An 18536-nucleotide genomic window follows, 5' to 3' on the forward strand; every position below is an offset into this window, starting at 1 on the left:
GGTGCCGTAGTGGTGGTAGTGGTGGTCATAGTGGAACATGTTATTTCCATTTTTAGTAGATATTCTTACTGTTAAAAGGAAGATGACTATTATATGAGGAAAATAATATGATTTCTTTTCTTAAAGGGTAATGAAGTATCCCTGCCCTTTATTTCAAATAACAGGAAGGGAATGAAATAGTAGAGAGAAGATACAGGGTCGGATTGTACACTCAAGACAGAGCGACGTCGGACTACTAAGCAGTCTCCGGGATCAAACCATTCATGCCATCGGCAAACGCCTGCTGCTCCCCTTGCCACAGTGGGTAGTAGGACTAGAAAGTGTCAAATATTCCAGCTTGTTTTAAAATTTACAACTGAAACATAATAAGTGTACATACTTATGGAGTACAACGCCAGTACTCATTGAATATCCTCTTCTGAGCTACATAGTGTGCCAACGTAAAGAACACAAAAATGACTAGTTCATTATATTTTTACTCCACTCAGTACACAATCTAGTAGGCGGAAAATTGAAAATATGTGCAAATGAATGTGTTATAATAGCATGGGAGTGAACAAAAAATATAGAAAGAAAAATAACAATAAAAAATGTATGTTATATCAAGGTAGCACAGCGATGAGAGGTTGAATCTACCTAGAGAGACTTGAGAAAGGTTTTCTAGAAGAGTCTCTCTTGTGTTGGGTTTTGAAGGATGAAGAGGAGTTGGCCATGTGGAGAAGGCGGAGATGTCATTTCAGGCCGAGAGAATAACATGCACAAAGAATGCAGTTCTATCAAGGTGATCGACAAACATGCTCTAGCATCCAAGATTTTTTGAAAATCTATAACGGTGTTGGAAAATAAGAAGTGAAACCTCAGTGGATCTGAAATTTTGAAGCAACCTAGTAAAGATAAAATTAGATAAATGAGGGAAATGCTACCCAGAGCAAAGGCAGAGGGAGTCTGTTGCAAGACAGAGACCAAGCTCTGCTTTAGGGTTCCAGGCTCTGAGGCAGCTGACAGAGGAGATATAGAAAGTCCTAGGGCTGCTCAGGGGTAGCAGTTTGGGAAACTGAATAAGAGCAGCCCCAGCCCTCCCCTCTTGGCCTGGCTTGCACTAAACAACCACTAGTAAAAGTGGCCACTCAGGTGGAAGCAGCTAGGGAGAGCCCAGCTCAGGACACAGGCAAGGCATGGGGAACTGCTAATGACGCAATGCACTGGAGCGGTCCAAGCCCCGAGCACCAGCTCACAACCTGGCCAGCAGCATGTCCCACCTACGCCATATCAGCACTGGAAGCAGATGAGGCAGGAGGGCTTATTTAAAAAAGTATTGATAGGGAATTTCAAATATGAGAAGAACATACAACCAAGACTTGTCTCACACTTACAGGTAAACAAAAGAATAAATGTAAACCCCCTGTAAAAAACTTCCAGGGAAGTGTGTTGACTCTACAACATTTGGGCACCACTTCAAAAAATCTCAGTTGTCTAAAAGGGTGGAGTTAAGGGAAGAGAGTTTTAAGGATTTGGGTCTAGCGTTAATTGTGGGGTGGTCTAGGCAAAGATTGGTCAGAATTTGTAGACTAGGTGAGTTGCAAAGAGTTAAGTGGCGTGATCTTGAGAACACACAGGTGGGTCCCAGTGTTGTTACCGGTAAAAGTAATATGCCCATGTCTTATCTTGAGCATATGTGCCTTATTTTATAACCACTGTTTATGAAAATAAATAAAGCAATTGTCCTACTGTACTCATTTTCCCATCCTCCACTGATGCTTTGAATATTTTTGTGTGGAACACGGTTTGCCACAGTTTATCCATTGTGAGAGTCGTGGTGGCTTTGGGTTTCATTTCTCACAAGAGACCCAAACTCTGCAGACAGAATGTATCACTAAAAGCTGGCTCATTGACAAGGAGTAAAATTAAAATCCTTAGCAGGACAAGTGAAGAAATCACTTCTGTGACACCAGTGTGTGATGTTATGGAAAAGAACCAAACAGAGACCTTTGAGATGAGAATCCAGGTACTCTACAGAGTGAGTGGGCTGAATAGAAGAGGAGATATTAGTACAATGAAAGCACAAGTGAGTGAGCTGGAAGCAAGAATGAGGGGAGAGAGATGAACAAATAGAAGGTATAAAAGAAAATTTAAATGTGGAAAATGGATCCGAAAGACATAAATTTCTTCAAGGAGGAGATACAAAGAAAAGGACAGGAGAGTAGACCTCGTGAAAGGCACAAAGAGACAAAAAGATGGTGTAAGATGTTTTTCTGGAGCTTAAACAAACAAACAAACATGAAGTTTCAGAGTTTTATGAGATTAAAATGTTAGGAATGAAAATGGAGGAACACCTACACTTTGAGTGAAACTGGAGGACCCTAAGAGTGAAAAGTAATTCCTGAAATCTTCTAGAAAGAAAAGCAGACTGCCCCAGGCAGAGCAAGACACTGAAGACGGTGTGGTGACCGCCTAGTGTTCCAGAGTTCTCGACAGACTTGACGCCGTAATGCAGAGGCTGGACAGGGAACCAAAGAATCAGACAAAGAGGGGAAACAAAATGGAATACATGAAGTGGTAAGGAGAAAAATCTGTTTACTGTTTTGAAAAGAAACAATCGGGCCGGGTGCGGTGGCTCACGCCTGTAATCAATCCTAGCACTCTGGGAGGCCGAGGCGGGCAGAGCGTTGGAGCTCAGGAGTTCGAGACCAGCCTGAGAAAGAGCGAGACCCCATCTCTACTAAAAATAGAAACAAATTATAGGGACAGTTAAAATATATATATATATATATAGAAAAATTAGCCAGGCATGGTGGCACATGCCTGTAGTCCCAGCTACTCGGGAGGCTGAGGCAGAAGGATTGCTTGAGTCTAGGAGTTTGAGGTTGCTGTGAGCTAGGCTGACGCCACGGCACTCTAGCCTGGGCAACAGAGTGAGACTCTGTCTCAAAAACAAAAAAAAAAAAATTAAAAGAAAAGAAACAATCAAAGGCAGCTCCTAGGGGTTTATCCCGGACTCCTGGATGGACGGTGGCACATTGGCTAAGACGAGGAAAAGGGGCCGCACTGGGGGAGAGGCAGAGCTCCTTGGAGTGGTCTGGACCTGACTGCCCACTGATGGGGGCCACTGAGGACATGGGCAGGAGAGGAGACCATCACGTTGGTGTTTTTGGAGGATAGAGTGGAAGGTGATCCCAGGGTGCGGGTGGGTGTGAGTGTAGGGGTTCTCGCGACAGTCCAAGCGAGAACAGCGAGACTCAGAACCAAGGCAGAGGGAACAGAGAGGAAAGGACAGCTGCAGAGACAGGACCTAGGGAACCCCCGAGGGCAGTGTTGACTGGATGCTGGGGCCGGGGACAGGAAGGCGGGTACCTGTCCACAAGAGCACCCAGATTTTTGACCTGAGTAAAGGTGTGAGAAAGTATCATCCAACAAATAAAAAATTAAGGAGTACTGAGAAAAAAATGCCTTTCTCTTGACAAAGCTGCAAGGTCCTCAGGGACTGGGCCTAGACCCTTCTGTTGTCTTGAGTGTTGATCCAGGGCTAGTCCCACATCAGGTGAGTTGAGTGAACAGATTAAAACAATAACAGTGGTCGCAACAATAACAACATTGGAACTACTGGCTGATTTCCTGATAATACACTTGATTAACTTGCTACAATATTCCCACTTGCTATTTGAGAAACGCTAAAAAAGAAATTTGATTTATTGAGGGTAAGGTGAAGGATAGGAGAATGAGTAACGTAGGACAAATGCTTTATCTCTTTTTTCATAAACAGTGTTTATAAAAATAAGAACATGTTTGCCAAGAACTGTTTGGGGGTGCATAGGATGACCTGTATAGGGTTAGGGGCTGCTGGATTAGACGGTAAAGGAGGCTTCCTTTACAGAAAGTCCACCCTCGATGCTGGCTTGAAGACACATAGGTGAGTTTCATAGTTAGCTGTGACTAAGCCCAGTCATCTGTTAATATTAATAATATTAAAACAGCAACATTACAAATAATATTCATTGTGGATATACAAGCACACAGGTATTCAATCAATATTATTATGTTGAATACAAGTGTATATTTACTTCCAGGATCGGTTTTTAATTTTCAAATACTGATTGAGGATTACAAAAAGAATATTGTTAATGGACTGATGTGTTTTGTTTTTTTACAATTCTTATCCCAAACTCTGTCTGGAGAACTACTCAATTTTCTTTTACTCTAACAACTGTCATTTCCCTCTATTAATTGTCCATTACACGTTGCTTAGAAATATTTCAAAATGTTGTGTTTACCCAGTGTTGAGTACCAACTTTAGAAATTATTAATTCAACAAATCCAAATAAACTTCCAATCGAGAAGAACTGAAGTGATTTCACAATATGTCTAAATATTGACTGTTGTTCTTCAACTTTTGGGTGTTTCAACAGCAAGATAAGGACATACCAACCAGAGATGAAAATCTCAGCGTCCTGACCATTACACGCTGTGGCTTGTGCAATAGCACAGATGGACTTGGAAACGGCGAGCCCTGGTTAACCTGCCCTGTAAACTACCCTGTGATGCCCCTCCTCCCTCTCCCCTCCCAGCTGGGAGATTGTAGTTTTACTATCTAGCACCAGTGAATACTCTTTCCCTTTTTGTACTCAAGGAAAATGCATTATATGATTGTCTTTTTGTTCACTCTAATTTATATTCTGTCTACATTAAAAATTGGATGTCATAATTCTTAGTGACATACTACATAACCCAGAGTGAATTCTTTCATACAGTTCCAGAGAGAGGGGGTCAACCAGATGCCGAAACACTACTAGTGTGGCTTTCTTTATGATTGGAGGAGAAGTTTAAAAGATATTGTATCATTTTGTGAACTTGCATTTCTGCCTTCTACACCCCTTGGATGTGAGCTGATTTATAAAGCAGTGTTTCTCCCTATTTTGTTCCAAGACCAGATATACCAGAATGACATGGGCTGCTCATTGCTTTTCTGTAGTTCTCCCCGGCTCTTTAAATAGGCTGCTGTTCCTTTGACTCTCTGATAATTGGAATTACAGGTTATAGCATTTCCAAAACTTGCCTTGCTTGTTTTAACCCAGGGTTTCCTGTGACCAGTACATACTTTTTTCTCTAATACCTGACGCATCCGGTGAAGCACACTTTCACCAGCGCAAATGAGATCTAGGTAATGAATAGCCATATCGTTGCTAAGCACAGCTGACTCAAAGAGAAGGTTATGATGATTACACATTCTGTCTTCTAAAATGTAAGAATGACTCATTAATTGATTGACTTATCAGTAGAGAGACACAAACAAATTTCTTATAAGAGCGTCACTGCAAGTTCACCAATGCTCATGACTGAATTTATCTCCTGAGACAAAGCAAGACTAGACAGGGGAATCATTTTCCAAAGAAAGGAAATAGGTGGGCAGAAATACCCCAACATAGTCAAGGCACCTTCTGGTCCCAATAATAAAAACAGTGTTAAAAAAGGCAAGTTAATAGGAATAAGCATATTAAAAACAAATTATCAAGAATAATGCAATGGTTGAGCATCTTGTCTAAGTCCTACTTCAAAGATGAGGGAACTTAGGATAAGAGCAAACAAAACTAGCAAGTGACATTCTTGGGACTGGAACCGAAGCACCTTAATTTCTAGCCCAATGTTCTTCTAAGGAGGAAAATGCAAAGTTTTTTGTCCTTGGTAGTTTGAGTGAAGTTGACACTAGTTTAAAAAATAAAAAGTCTTTGGCATTAAGATAAAGCAGTGAACCTGACTTTGAAGACAGCCTGAAGGGTGAAGGCAGAGAATGAATGACCCCAAGGCTCATAAGATTTGGCTAACAGTAAATGAAAGGGAGAATGAGGTTACCCCGTGGAACCAAGCATGCGTCGGGGGACTGCACAGTGCTCACAGGCAGTGGATATCCTGAATGACAACTACGTCTCCGTGATGTCACCGGACTTACAGACCGTAATTGGACTATTTAACCATGCGCCCTGGGTCTTCATTTCTTCTCCAGCATCTGAGTATATATTCGGTCTCACAAAAGGATTTATTCCCCACTCGGAAATAAATCAGGTCTATCTCAGACTCTAAAATCTAAAGTGGGCAGATTGTTTATATAGATTCGGATTTAGATGTTCCTCACTTGATATGGAGATGGGTGGAAAATGCACACTCCTGTCATCACACAGAGCTACAGCTGTTATTTTAGAACTGCTTGCAATACCAGTGGTGAGAGCAAATGATTTTTGAATTCATGTTGATTGAGTCAAAGAAAGTTGTATATGATGGGAAGTATGGCAAGATGTTTATACCTCCCAAGCAATGTGTATGAATCACATAAAAGTTGAAAAGTCACAGAAAAAAATAGGGATTTAAGCATGGCAGGCAGCTTGATTTGTTTAGAGTAAGGGACACTTGTGGCCCCACCCACCTAGACCCTTAGCTATTTGGTAAGTGCCCCTCACTCCCAGCTGGCAGTACCTGCAACCCTTGCACTTTGGTTGCCGGACCCTGCTCTATGCTACAGGCTGAAATCAATGAGCATGTTAGCAGGTAAGCACCCAGCTCCCTAGCCCCCTGGTTGAGATAACTCTAAGACCAGTGTTTGTCCTGGCTTCTAGAGGTTTCAAGCAGGAACCTCCAGTTGCCCACAGTGCTAACTGGCCCGATGACATGCCCTTTACTGACTGCCTTTGTGTCTCACTTCACCCACCCATGACCAGCGCTTCCTGAGACCACGCCCCAAATAAACAACTTGCACTCAAATCCTTGATTTTGGTCTGCTTCTAGGGGAACACACGGAAGACAATATGACTTGACCCACGTTTCTCCTTAGATTGGCCCTAAGTAGGGTTAGTAGCGAGAGGTGGGGCTGCACCGTGAGGGCCAAAGTCATTGCCAAGTGCTCGCTCTCTTTTGAGTTTTTTGAGTTCCAGCTGAGTGAGTGTGACCCACTTCTACATCCCTTCCAACTTGGCACACCCACTGCCAGGAGCAGAGAGCATCGGGGTAAACACGACATTTTCCTCGTGCTCAGCAAGACAGGAAGTTCATTAAATCTGGTATAAATCTTTGCCTTTAAAGTGCCAGTTGGTGATTTATTTTCTCCTTCTGTTTAGATTTTTTAGAGCGTAGGTGCCAACCTCTGGAATCCAATCCAAAACCCCAAGCAAAGTCCTGTTGATAAATCAACAAAAGCCCTGTTTGCACAATGCAAGCCAAATGCAAATCCCTCATCCTTGAGAGCGCGTCTAATGATCATTTTTCAATGTTATAAAAGGTGCCATGTCAATGCATTTTACTAATTCTCACCTTGGCTTCAAAAAAACCTCCTCTGGCTGCCTTCCTTCAAAGAAAATCCACAGATAAATAAAACCTCTACAGGAACACCATGGGCGGTAAACACATCTGAGGGAAAAGGAAATTGCTTTGGGATGCCGTTAGCGGGCATGTTCCCCACTTCCCTCTCTATTGCACTTGGGCGGCCTGTTCATTAGCGTGTCCTTCTTCATGTACTAAGGAGTTTTGACATGGGTCCTACACAGGGTCTTAGAGAAACCTAAATAGCTTTGCTAAGACATTGTTAACCTCTCCTTGATACTAGCTGAGACTCAGGCATGCAACTGAATTCATCTGACTCTCTATTTCCTCATTCTAGGATTTTTGAAGGGATTAAATGCATTCATTTGTTTGTTCCTTCACCCAAGGAATATTTATTGAGCATCTACTCTGTGCCAGAACTGGACTAGGCTTGGGGATATACAGGTGAACCAAACTGTTACGGCCCATGGAAAGAAAGCCCGTGGCAAAGAGGCAGCGAAAATGAAGAAATGGAGGAAAACAACTGAGGCTGGTGATATGGGCATGGATCTAACTTTGCTGGGCCTCGAACAAGTTTGGCCTTTGTGCTAAGAACTATTAGAAGCCATTAAAGGCCACAAAGCAAGGGGATGAGTGCATGAGACTAAATTAGGAATCAAGAGGACAATGGATGGGCTAAGAGGTAGGAACATAAGGTCCCAGACCAGTGTCCGGCACAGTACAGGCCTTCAAGAAATGTACATTCTTGCTACTTCCCATGGGCCCCGTCCCCCCAGAAGTAAGAATTCGTACTGCCCTTGATTGCCTCCCCTAAGGCAATATTGCCTAGTAACTGTTAAGCTGTTCCCTGCCTCCATGATCCAATTATCCCCCTGGGGGCAAAGATCATTTATTCTTTGGGAGGAGGAAATTGGGAATTAAGTTTTATAGCTAAGGTAGTAGAGGTTTCTGTTTGACAAGAAACATTGTAAAATTATTACACATTTCATATCAAAGCACGTAGTAAACTACAAAGGAGGTTATGAAATGCTAGAAGTCATATTCTATGATCAAAGACAACTCAAATGGCTGGGCAAGAGTTAAAGAGATATGAATATAATATAATATAATATAAGCATGTGTCCTTTAAAACTTCTTGACAAGTGGGTTAAAGCCATCTTTGGTAAATAGAATAAATATTTGAAATAACAAGGGCAGTTAATTACGTATAGGTCCTATTTCATGAAAATTTGCGATTTCCTAAGACTTAAGGGTAGTTTAGTATAAGACTTTAACTTGGAAAATATTAGAATATATAGATTTGTAAAGCTAAGGGCATCTAAACAATTGACTGTGGCTGAACAAAGAAATTTCTGTAGTGTTCTTTAAAGTATACCAAGGACGGACAGGGACAAACACAGAACTATGACAACATCAAAGCATTCAAGGAAACCAAAAGACTAGGTATTAGTGATGCTTTCAAAAAACAAAAATCTAGGGACCACCAGAAGGCTTTATAGTTAGATCAAGAAAAAAAGGACAAGACTTATTGCTGGGTATATGTTTAATAATCTATAAAGAAGAATCATCTTAAAACCGGAAATTTAAAAGACAGAATCAAACATCCAGGTTTAGTAAAGTACTAAGAAACTGTCCAACTTTAAAATGGGAACTGAAAGATCTAGCAGGTGAAATCACAGAGCTATTCTTGGTTAATTTAAAACAAAAACCAAAGACCAATCATGAGAAGTGTTAGAAGGCTAGAAAGAAGCAAATGTTGCCATATTCTTCAAAGAATTATAAGGCTATATTTTGGAAATGATAAACAAGAGAATTTGAAGACGATCTCTAATAAAATTTCAAACATATGATTTCCATGCTCTTAGTAAGGAGTTAAGTATCAGGTGTAAAAAGAAGTTCACAACAAATTTCAATTCCAAACAAACAATTCAAAATTCAACTGTTCACTACAAATCCTTCCACACAGCTGTGGATTCTGGTTTGCACTACGTTCCAAAGAGGAAGATCAGGACCACACCATGCAGCCACTAGGTGTATTGCTGGGAAACAACCACCAGGCAAAAAGAGGATTGTGCCAGATATCTTTACATCAGAAATTTCACTGCCAAGGCGAAATGGAGATGAATTCCTCGTTGTGTTTGATCATGTTTGGTAATCCATCTGCTTTGTATTCTGGTCTGTATATAAAGTCTTTCCTGCAAATTTTATTTATTTACTTGTTTATATATTTATTTTTGAGACAGAGTCTTGCTCTATTGCCCATGCTGGAATGCAGTAACGAGATCATAGTTCACTCTAACCTCGAACTCCTGGGTTTAAGCAGTCCTCCTGCCTCAGCCTCCTAAGTAGGATTACAGGTGCATGACACCATGACCAGCCAATTTTAAAAAAAATTTTTTGTAGAAACAAGGTCTTGCTATGTTGCCCAGGCTGGTCTCTAACTCCTGACCTCAAGTGATCCTCCTGTCTCACTCAGCCTCCCAAAATGCTGGGACTACAGATGTGAGCCACTACATCCAGCCTTTTCCTGAAAATTTGATAAGGCACAGTAAAAAGTGGATAACCTGTGAATTTCTAGTCAAATGACATTTCATATCATTACTTCTATTAATACTTAGTGTTTTTCTTTCTAGCATGTGAACAATGAGTTACTATCATTTTCTGGATGAAGGTAAGGCTTTAGTGACTTGTAGAAAAGCAATTGTGTTTAGAATTAGCTAAGTGATAATGGAACTACAGTCCTAGACTGATAATGCCAAGGGAATTAAATAAAGTTCCATGATGAACATTGAGAAAAGCACCCATCCTTTTGGAAGAGTTTGAGTTTGGCCAGGAAACTGGCAAGTTTTGCTTTGGTGTGGACAGCGGTACCTGCATTCTCACCCAGAGAGTTCCATTCCAACATGGCCCCGGAGAAGCTCTGTACGCAGAGACCTTACATCATCTGTGCTATATGTACACTTGGTCAGGCTGTGTAAACTTTGACATGTGGGTGTCAATCTTTCTCATATTTGCAGATGGCTTTATCAGAGCGTGATTAGTTTCCAGAACAAATTTGAGCAAAAGAAAACATTACCTACAGTATGTAAGCCAACAGACCAGCTAGTTTTCAGATTTGTCTATTTACATGGGCACTAGATGTTTTGCTAAGGCTCTCTAACACTGATGGTAATTGAACAGTGCCAGTGTGTTAGTGGAAGCTGATGAGTTGTAAAGGTTTTATAAACAACCAGGGTGGATTTGGCCACAGCCTTTCTAGTAATGTTTGTTAATCTCCCTGAGCAAGTGTGCACCTAACACAATGTAAATACTCCAGAATTTGGAGGTGTCAATAGTGTAACTTTTACTGTTTGTAAAATCATTCTTTGATATCATCAGTAAGTTTACTGAATGTCCCATGGCCAAATATAATAAAACCTTAAGTAAGCGCTTACAGAGAAATAAGGGAAAACATGTGTTTTATTTTTACTCTGCTGCATGTTTGTTAAAGGATCACCGTCAACTGATAAATACAGTCATGGCTGAGCCCATGTGTAGATTTCTGTGTGGAGTCCAGTTCAGGCTAGTTTTATTCTATGCTGAGAAGGAAAAGTGTCTGTTTAAAATTATTAGCTAGTTTGATTTACCTATTTCCCTGAGAAGGACTTGCTTTAGAACTTCCAGAAAAAAAAATCTTTATTGATCCCAAATTATCCGCAAATTCTGTTTCTATAAGATTTATTTCAAGTAGAATTGAGGGTGTGGGTGGGGCCGGGAACAGCTGTGTTCAGGTACAGAAATTCCTGTGCACACACCTGTTTGTGGGTGTGGCTATGCTTTCAAATGATATCAAAAGGTATCTAATGAGCCTCGAGTTATTTCTGACTCCCTTGTTAACCACTAGAGGGCCTATTCATTTCCAAGGGTTTCCTGGGCAAGGGGGAGATCCTTTTGAATATCAGAGAAAAACATTTGAAAGTTTTCTTTCTTCTTCTTCTTTTTTTTCTTTTGGTGAAGAATCTGATGGCCCACCCACCTGTGTGTTGCTGATATCTGTGAAGACTCTGGGAATATGCAGCGCTCCCAGTGCATCTGACAAGACCACAGCCCTCAAGGTTAACAAGCAGCCGGCCCTCTGGCTGCAGTATTGATGGCAGAGGAAATGAAACGGCGGTGACATTTTAAAGAGGAATTTGTGAACCACAGATATGAGCATGGCTGGCGCAGCATAGTGGCACATAAAATCAATACAAATAACCCAAACCTTAATACTTTGATCCGGGGAAGAGGCTAGCTTTATCAGACATGGGAGGGGAGCGGCCGGCAGGCCACCTGCACTGGGCATGCTATTGACCTACGCAGGAGAGACGTTAAGTCAACCACAATTAGGAGGATCTTTTCTTTTCTTTTCTTTTCTTTTCTTTTCTTTTCTTTTCTTTTCTTTTCTTTCTTTCTTTCTTTCTTTCTTTCTTTTTTTTTTTTTTTTTTTTTTTTTTTTTTTTTTTTTTTTTTGAGGCATGCCTTTTGCTAGAGGGAATTTTCTGGGAAATGTGTGCCATAATAAAAAGAACCTTTGAAAACCATCCTTGCAGCAACATTGATCATGCCATGTTGTCATGAAAAAAATTAACACACTACATTTTTCTCTCCAGATTTTACAAATTGTCTGTTTTTGAATCTGTTAAAATAATCTGATGGTGGACCCTGCCTTCCCCTCGTATGTTTCTAAAGGCTGGCAATGAGCCTTCCATTCTGTGAGTTCACAATTACTGCCCTTATTGTTCTCTGTGAAAAGGAAAAGTCATTTTCTCTTCTTTGTGGTGTGAAATTCTTATGCACGTAGCTAAGTTTGTGCAGCTAGCCCCCCAAAATCAATGAGAGCTAAGACCCAGCATTATGAAAAGGTGGAACTCTATTGATTGCAATATTAAATTTTCACTCTTTGCATAATTGCATTTAAAGGAATGGGCTGGAAGAAAAAACCCTGTAGTCAATTTAATATGGAGAAGTATTTTTGAAGATTATTCTTTATGTCTTGTTTCACTTCCTCTTGATATGCCATGGCAAAGAGTGACTTCATTTTTCCAAAATGTGGAAACTCTTAAGCACAGGTCCCACTGTTTTGGATTTTATAAGGTATGTGGGGTAAGCTCATGAAATACAGGGGGGAAAGCACAACTTTTTCCAAGCTTATCTTTTTAGCCATTTTTCTTGCATGCAGCCCTTGTCAGGTTTTATTTGGAAGGAGTTAGAAGGCCCAGTAAACATGATACACACCAGTGTGCAAATTACCTGATGTTGGAGTAGAAAACTCAGTATCTGAAATCATTCTATCTCATGTTTCTAGTAGATGCAAGAGTAACCAAGCAGCCTCATTGATAATAAGTGCACACTTGGCTGGAGAGAAATAGAGCAATCTTTAACTAGCAGGGGACTAAATCTCTCACAATGTAGGAAAAGTAAAAATTATTAGAATTTGTTTTCTCAATCACACCATTCAATGCTTGAATGGAAAGCAAATAACTGACTTTCTTAGGCATGTGGGAGTAGCAGGGCAAGATGGTGGGTTCCTTTTCCATGATCCATGATTTACTTTTTGAAAGAGTAACATTTGCCTTTTAATTATGTAGGATGCAGATGTCTGGGCAAAGGAAGCGTTTGTGGTGTGGCACTTTGTCTCAGTGAACTGTAAGGAGATGGAAAACCCAGCGGTGCCTCCTGGTCTGCACCCACGAGTATGGCCTGATCTTAGGGCAAATGCATCGCAGCCCTCCCGTGAACTTGAGTTGCTCCCTGCCCTCGTCCCTCATCTGCCCGGGGCCAGCCAGGTGCAAAAGTTCTAGCACCAAAAATTCTCAGGAGACAAAGCCCCTTGGTTCTGGAAGCTTCTCAGTCCTGTGAAAACATACATATAAAACCCAGGCTCTGAGAAGGCGAAAGCCGCAACGGTGTGGAGTTGCGTTTGTTAATGTGTGTACAGAGTAACTCTGTTTGTTTGTAGGTCCTTAGTAGAAGGGTATCTAGTGTTGACTTTTTGAGGCTAATATTGTTTGAATTTTCTATCCTGACTCCAAGCCACCTTACAGAGGGCTCTTTTTTCCGTGCTGTTTGTACATTCATTACCTTTTAAAATGTCTTGAAGTAGTAAACAGTTAAACAGTTCTCCCCTCCGTCCACCCATTGTCAAGAATAATGGGGGCCAGACTGCCAAGTGTGGTCAGATGCTGTTGCCTGCGGCTGGCCCTGGTAATAAACATTGTGCAGACCAAGAACTTCTCTGTTAGAGACCAGTCAGATACTCAGAGAAAAACACATGGCTCGAGACATGCTTATAGGAGTGGATTTCTAGTGATATAGTGGACACAAGGCTCTGAGTTTTTGATTGATAAATTATTGTAAAGGAAGTAATAGATAAGCATAAGAAACACGACCTGTCTGTGTGTGTGTGTGCGCGCGCACGTGTGTGTGTGTGTGTGTGTATTTTCTTTAACTTGAACAGAACTCAGAAAGGCCACCCTGTGTTTTTCTTTAGTTCCAGCGAGGGAGTTACCATTTCTTCTCAAGGGAAAAAGAAAATCAGTTCATTTCAGTCACTTTATTCCCAGTCTTTGTGCATGAAGAAATGAATCTACATCTCTATTCCTTTTGCTTAGGATGGGGGGTGGGGAAGTGGAGGGGTAGGAAAAGACAGGGAAACAGGGGGTGTATCCATTTGGCTCCTTGACATTCTTCCAGGGAGAATTCTTTGTTCTCGCAGGCCAGTGAGTTAGAGAAGGCTTGTAATGACCACATTGTCACGTTAAATTAAAAGCAATGCCCTCCTGGTGGCCTGTCAGCTTAAGGAGTATCCCTCTCATTCAGGGCTCTTGCTGCTGCTCCCATGAGGCCCTTATTGTGTGGGTTAAAAGGCCAAGCAAGTCGGGGCCTACTCCTGTCAGGAGCCATTCTAGAACAAGATCCTGGTGTTTTTCTGCCTCAGGGTTGTGTGCGAGTGTGAGTGTGTAGCACCCAATAGCAGTCCCCGGGGGCAGGTGGGAACCCATGCCATCACTAGGGACCTTTTTCTTCATGAAAATCACCTTGCTTGTCGGCTAACGTGCGTTTTCAGGAGGACAGTCCATTACAGCTAGAGGCTGCAACATGTGGTCACCCTTGTCAGGCCTCAGCAACTGTCAAGGAGCTAATGTGAGCGAACCAAATGATAAATTGCCAAGTTGAGGAAAAAAGCATCAAGATTTGGTGCTTAGGAAATACCACAGGCTATCAAATGTGTCACCTGTGGTTGGAAGGAGTTAAAAGGAAAACGCTCGGTCAAAGGAAGACCAAGGTGAAAAGTACCCACACCTTTTGTTCCCAGAAGTTTTATTGAGTCTCGTTAGGGAGTCTCTAACATAGTGGAGTCTCCCTCTGACGGGAATAAACTGCTGGCGTTTATTGCAGTTTATAAATAGAGAGACAAGTCTCTAAAACCAGTTTAAGGTCACAGAAAGGACCACTTTCAACCTATTCCCCATAAATGATACTGGGAATATTATTCCTAGTAAGTCATTCTTGCAAGTTGGGTTCTCTGAGAAGCAGGCGTTGAGTTGGAGTTAGGAATGTAGAGATTATTGGGGGATAACGATGGCAAAGGAAAACGGAAGGAGGCTAGTTGGAGGGAGTATCGGACCACAGTGAAGACCTGGCAGAATCTGTGCCCACCCCATGGGGAGCTTGGAGCAAATGTCACTAGGCAGAAGATGCTAGGACCTTGTACCATTGCACTGCTCCAGCACTGGCTAGGGGCCGCCCTGCAAGAGCTCACAGAATGCGGTATGTCTGGAGGCTGTCTGCTCACCCCAATCGTCACAGCTGGAGAGAGGGCCCTCCCTTGAAGGGGGATCTGCGTGGAGCAGCTTGGTGTCTGTCACACCGACAAACACCCACCCATCAGCACCTCTCCTGCCGTATTCAGGATGTTAACAGCAGAGACTCACAGAGTTCAACACACTCTGGGAAAGCATTCTGCTAACAACTTGATCAGGACTTGTTTTCATTGTCCTGTGTATAAAGATGTGCATCATAAAATATTTCTTAATAATTGGATCAGTTGGATCTGGTTAACTCTTAAAAATGGTCATGATTCTTTTTTTATCACATGAGAATTTTACAATCTGTTGCATAAGTGTATAATACAGAGTTTCCCTTTTTGCATTGGCTGCCAGGAGTCTGAGAACTATAGAGAATTTTAACCCGGGTTTTTGATAAAGAGTATCCATGCCTTCCTTTTTTTCTGCATGATTCTCAAACTTTTATTGGATCTTTTTATTCCTTATATGTTATGTTTAGCCTCCATAAATGCATTTTTGGAACTATGGAGATATGAAATATAGATATGTATATAGATTTCTATGGTTCCAGTGAATCATGCAGGGAGTTGTTTTAACTTGAATACCTATTCTGGTTCAGTCCATTCTGCCTTTTGTTTTGCTTTTCCTGGTCCCCTCCCTTACACAGTCATTGTCAGGCCAGTGTCTGCCTCTGCCTCCACTTCCTCAGCATCTCTTTACACCAACCCATTCTATGAGGTTTAGTTCAACTTTGGGGTCTCTCAAAACACATTGAAAAAGAGCCACTTCTCAGCATCTTCTTCTGTCTGTGCCACACGCAGGCTGGTCCTCTGGTGAGTCATGAAACTACTCTGAACCTTAATTTCTCATCTGTGACACAGCGCTGAGAGCACTTTCCTGTAGGTGTGGCTCTGAGAACAACACAGGCACATTTGCAGGGCACTTTGTACTCCAGTGACCCTTCCTGCCTCACATCCCATTCTTGGGACCTCTGCGTAATTATGGGCCACATTACCAAAGTGTCCTGGGTGTTCCTGGAGATCAGGCACAGAGGTGTGCGTTGTTTCCTATCTGTGAGCTCCTTGGAAGATGAGCAGTGCTTTTTCTTCTTTTCTCGTATCTCCCTTAGTCCTGGAAGCGCTAGGAAGGGCTTAGTAAGTTATTGATCGTGATGATGGCTAAAGCCCACAGAGGCTGCCCTTTCATCAAAATCTTTGAGTGAGTAGGCTCACTGCTCTCAGCCCCCATGAGTCCACTCCATGTTGCTGTTTTAAAGGGAACAAAATGCAGTTATTAATGTTACTTCTTCTCCTTTAAAAATTTTTTTTTAATTTGTTTAATCTTTAGGCCCATACCTTGGCACTTTTGCTGTTTTCCTGGGTAGTGCAACCCCAAGCAAAACACACAGAGCTGCTTGCTCAGTCTGCAGCCCAAAGCAAGCAGAGCTGCTCTGACCTGCGCTGCCAGCTTGCAACCCCTTTCTAAGGCAGGGGTGAAGCAGAGGTGAGGGCTGGGGGTACACAGAGAGGTTGAGGGACCTGCAGGTGGAGGGGAAACAGCCCAGGACCTGAATGACATGGGCTCCTCAACAAATCAACTGCGGTATCACAGACACAGGCGGTACTCTACCCAATAGCAAGCATGGTGAGTATAATTTATCTCTCATATCATTATGTCATTATTTCAAATATCAGTTGTGATTTTAAGGGTGCCAGGGATTAAAACAAAACAAAAAACAAAGCAAGCTTTGGCAAAAGTGTTGTACCATATTCTACACTAACTTTTTAACAAATGACACATGCTATCTTACTTTTCTCTTCCTAAAAGCAAAGATAAAATCAGTGTAGCGCTTGCTGTTTGAGAACCTTGCTTCTCCATGCAACTTAAAGTTTGCCGTGGAAATCACATCATAGTGACCCAGGAAGCTGGGTGGCTGGGAAGCATCCCTGTACTCCTATAATGACAGAGACCATAGGGGAGCACAGGACCGTGTACTGGTGCCCTAGCCACCAGGGAAACATTCAGCCATCTCTGTGACTAGTCTGGCAGAGCTGTAAATACCTAACAGGAGGACTTGCTTCTGAAGAGGAAATGCTCACCTCATATATTCAGCAGATAGCTGTGCATACCTCAAGGTGCTTTGCTGGAACATTTAATGACACTCCATGGATGGCATTAAAGAGAAATCCCCAACTCTCTGACCCTCACTTGTGCCCTCTATTCTTCTTGAATCTTCCTGGCCCAGTCAGATTATTCCATTGACAGTTTATGTGTCTGTTCCAAAGATAGACCCTCTTGGAGAATTCCAAATGGTGGCTGTATGCCAGGGAGTACACAGGCAGACCCATTGAGGTGTGGGAAGAAAATATTAAACCCTATATTCATAAGTACTTTTAGCTCATTATTTTAAAAATAGAATTTGTTAAGCCAGGAGTGATGACTCATGCCTGTAATCTCAGGCACTTGGGTGACTGAGGCGGGAAGATTGCTTAAGGCCAGGAGTTTGAGGCTACAGTGAGCTCTGATCATGCCACTGCACTCAAGCCTGAGCAACCAAGTGAGACCCCATCTCTAAAACAATAAATAAATAAATAAGGCCGAGCACGGTGGCTCACGCCTGTAATCCTAGCACTCTGGGAGGCCGAGGTGGGCGGATCATTTGAGCTCAGGAGTTCGAGACCAGCCTGAGCAAGAGCGAGACCCCATCTCTACTAAAAATAGAAAGAAATTATATGGACAGCTAAAAATATATATAGAAAAAATTAGCCGGGCATGGTGGTGCATGCCTGTAGTCCCAGCTACTCGGGAGGCTGAGGCAGGAGGATCCCTTGAGCTCAGGAGTTTGAGGTTGCTGTGAGCTAGGCTGACGCCACGGCACTCACTCTAGCCTGGGCAACAGAGTGAGACTCTGTCTCAAAAAAAAAAATAAAATAAATAAATAAATAAAATGTGTATATATTTTGTAATATTCATGATATAATAATATATTTGTATATATAAAATAAATTCATTTACATGTGTTCAGGTGCATGCTCATCTTGTAACTAATGGGTAATTGAGCAAAAACCACTGGAGGGAACCACCATGCAGAAGACCTCCTCCAGATACGGATGTTCATTACTCACTCTTGCACAAACTCAGGTGTACTCAAATTTGAACTTTGAAAGAGGCAAATAGTGCTACTGCTTTGCAAAGTGCGAGGCTAGTCTTAAATTCAGCTTGACATAACCAGCTGACTCTCCATTGGCTTTGTGTACATTTGAGTTTCTCCCCACCTCTGCTTTACCTGCACAAATAACACCAGTTTGAATGAGGAAGGGATATGCCTTCGATATCAAGGAACATGTCTCACTTTTAATTGAATATCTCATTCTGGAATGTACGCCACATGCTGCTGCTGCTGCCCACCAGCTGAAATGCTCAGAT

General features: G+C 42.0%; 1 long non-coding RNA gene across 1 annotated transcript in view; it reads left to right on the top strand.

Moving 5' to 3' along the window:
• Positions 1-16539: 16539 nt before the first annotated feature.
• Positions 16540-18536, top strand: part of LOC138400892 (uncharacterized) — a 34620-nt gene continuing 32623 nt past the window's right edge. Inside the window, exon 1 of the long non-coding RNA XR_011236391.1 lies at positions 16540-16754. This is a non-coding gene — a long non-coding RNA (uncharacterized lncRNA). The remainder of the gene's footprint in view (positions 16755-18536) is intronic.

Source organism: Eulemur rufifrons, chromosome 20 (assembly GCF_041146395.1).
Source record: "Eulemur rufifrons isolate Redbay chromosome 20, OSU_ERuf_1, whole genome shotgun sequence".
Lineage (NCBI taxonomy): Eukaryota > Metazoa > Chordata > Mammalia > Primates > Lemuridae > Eulemur > Eulemur rufifrons.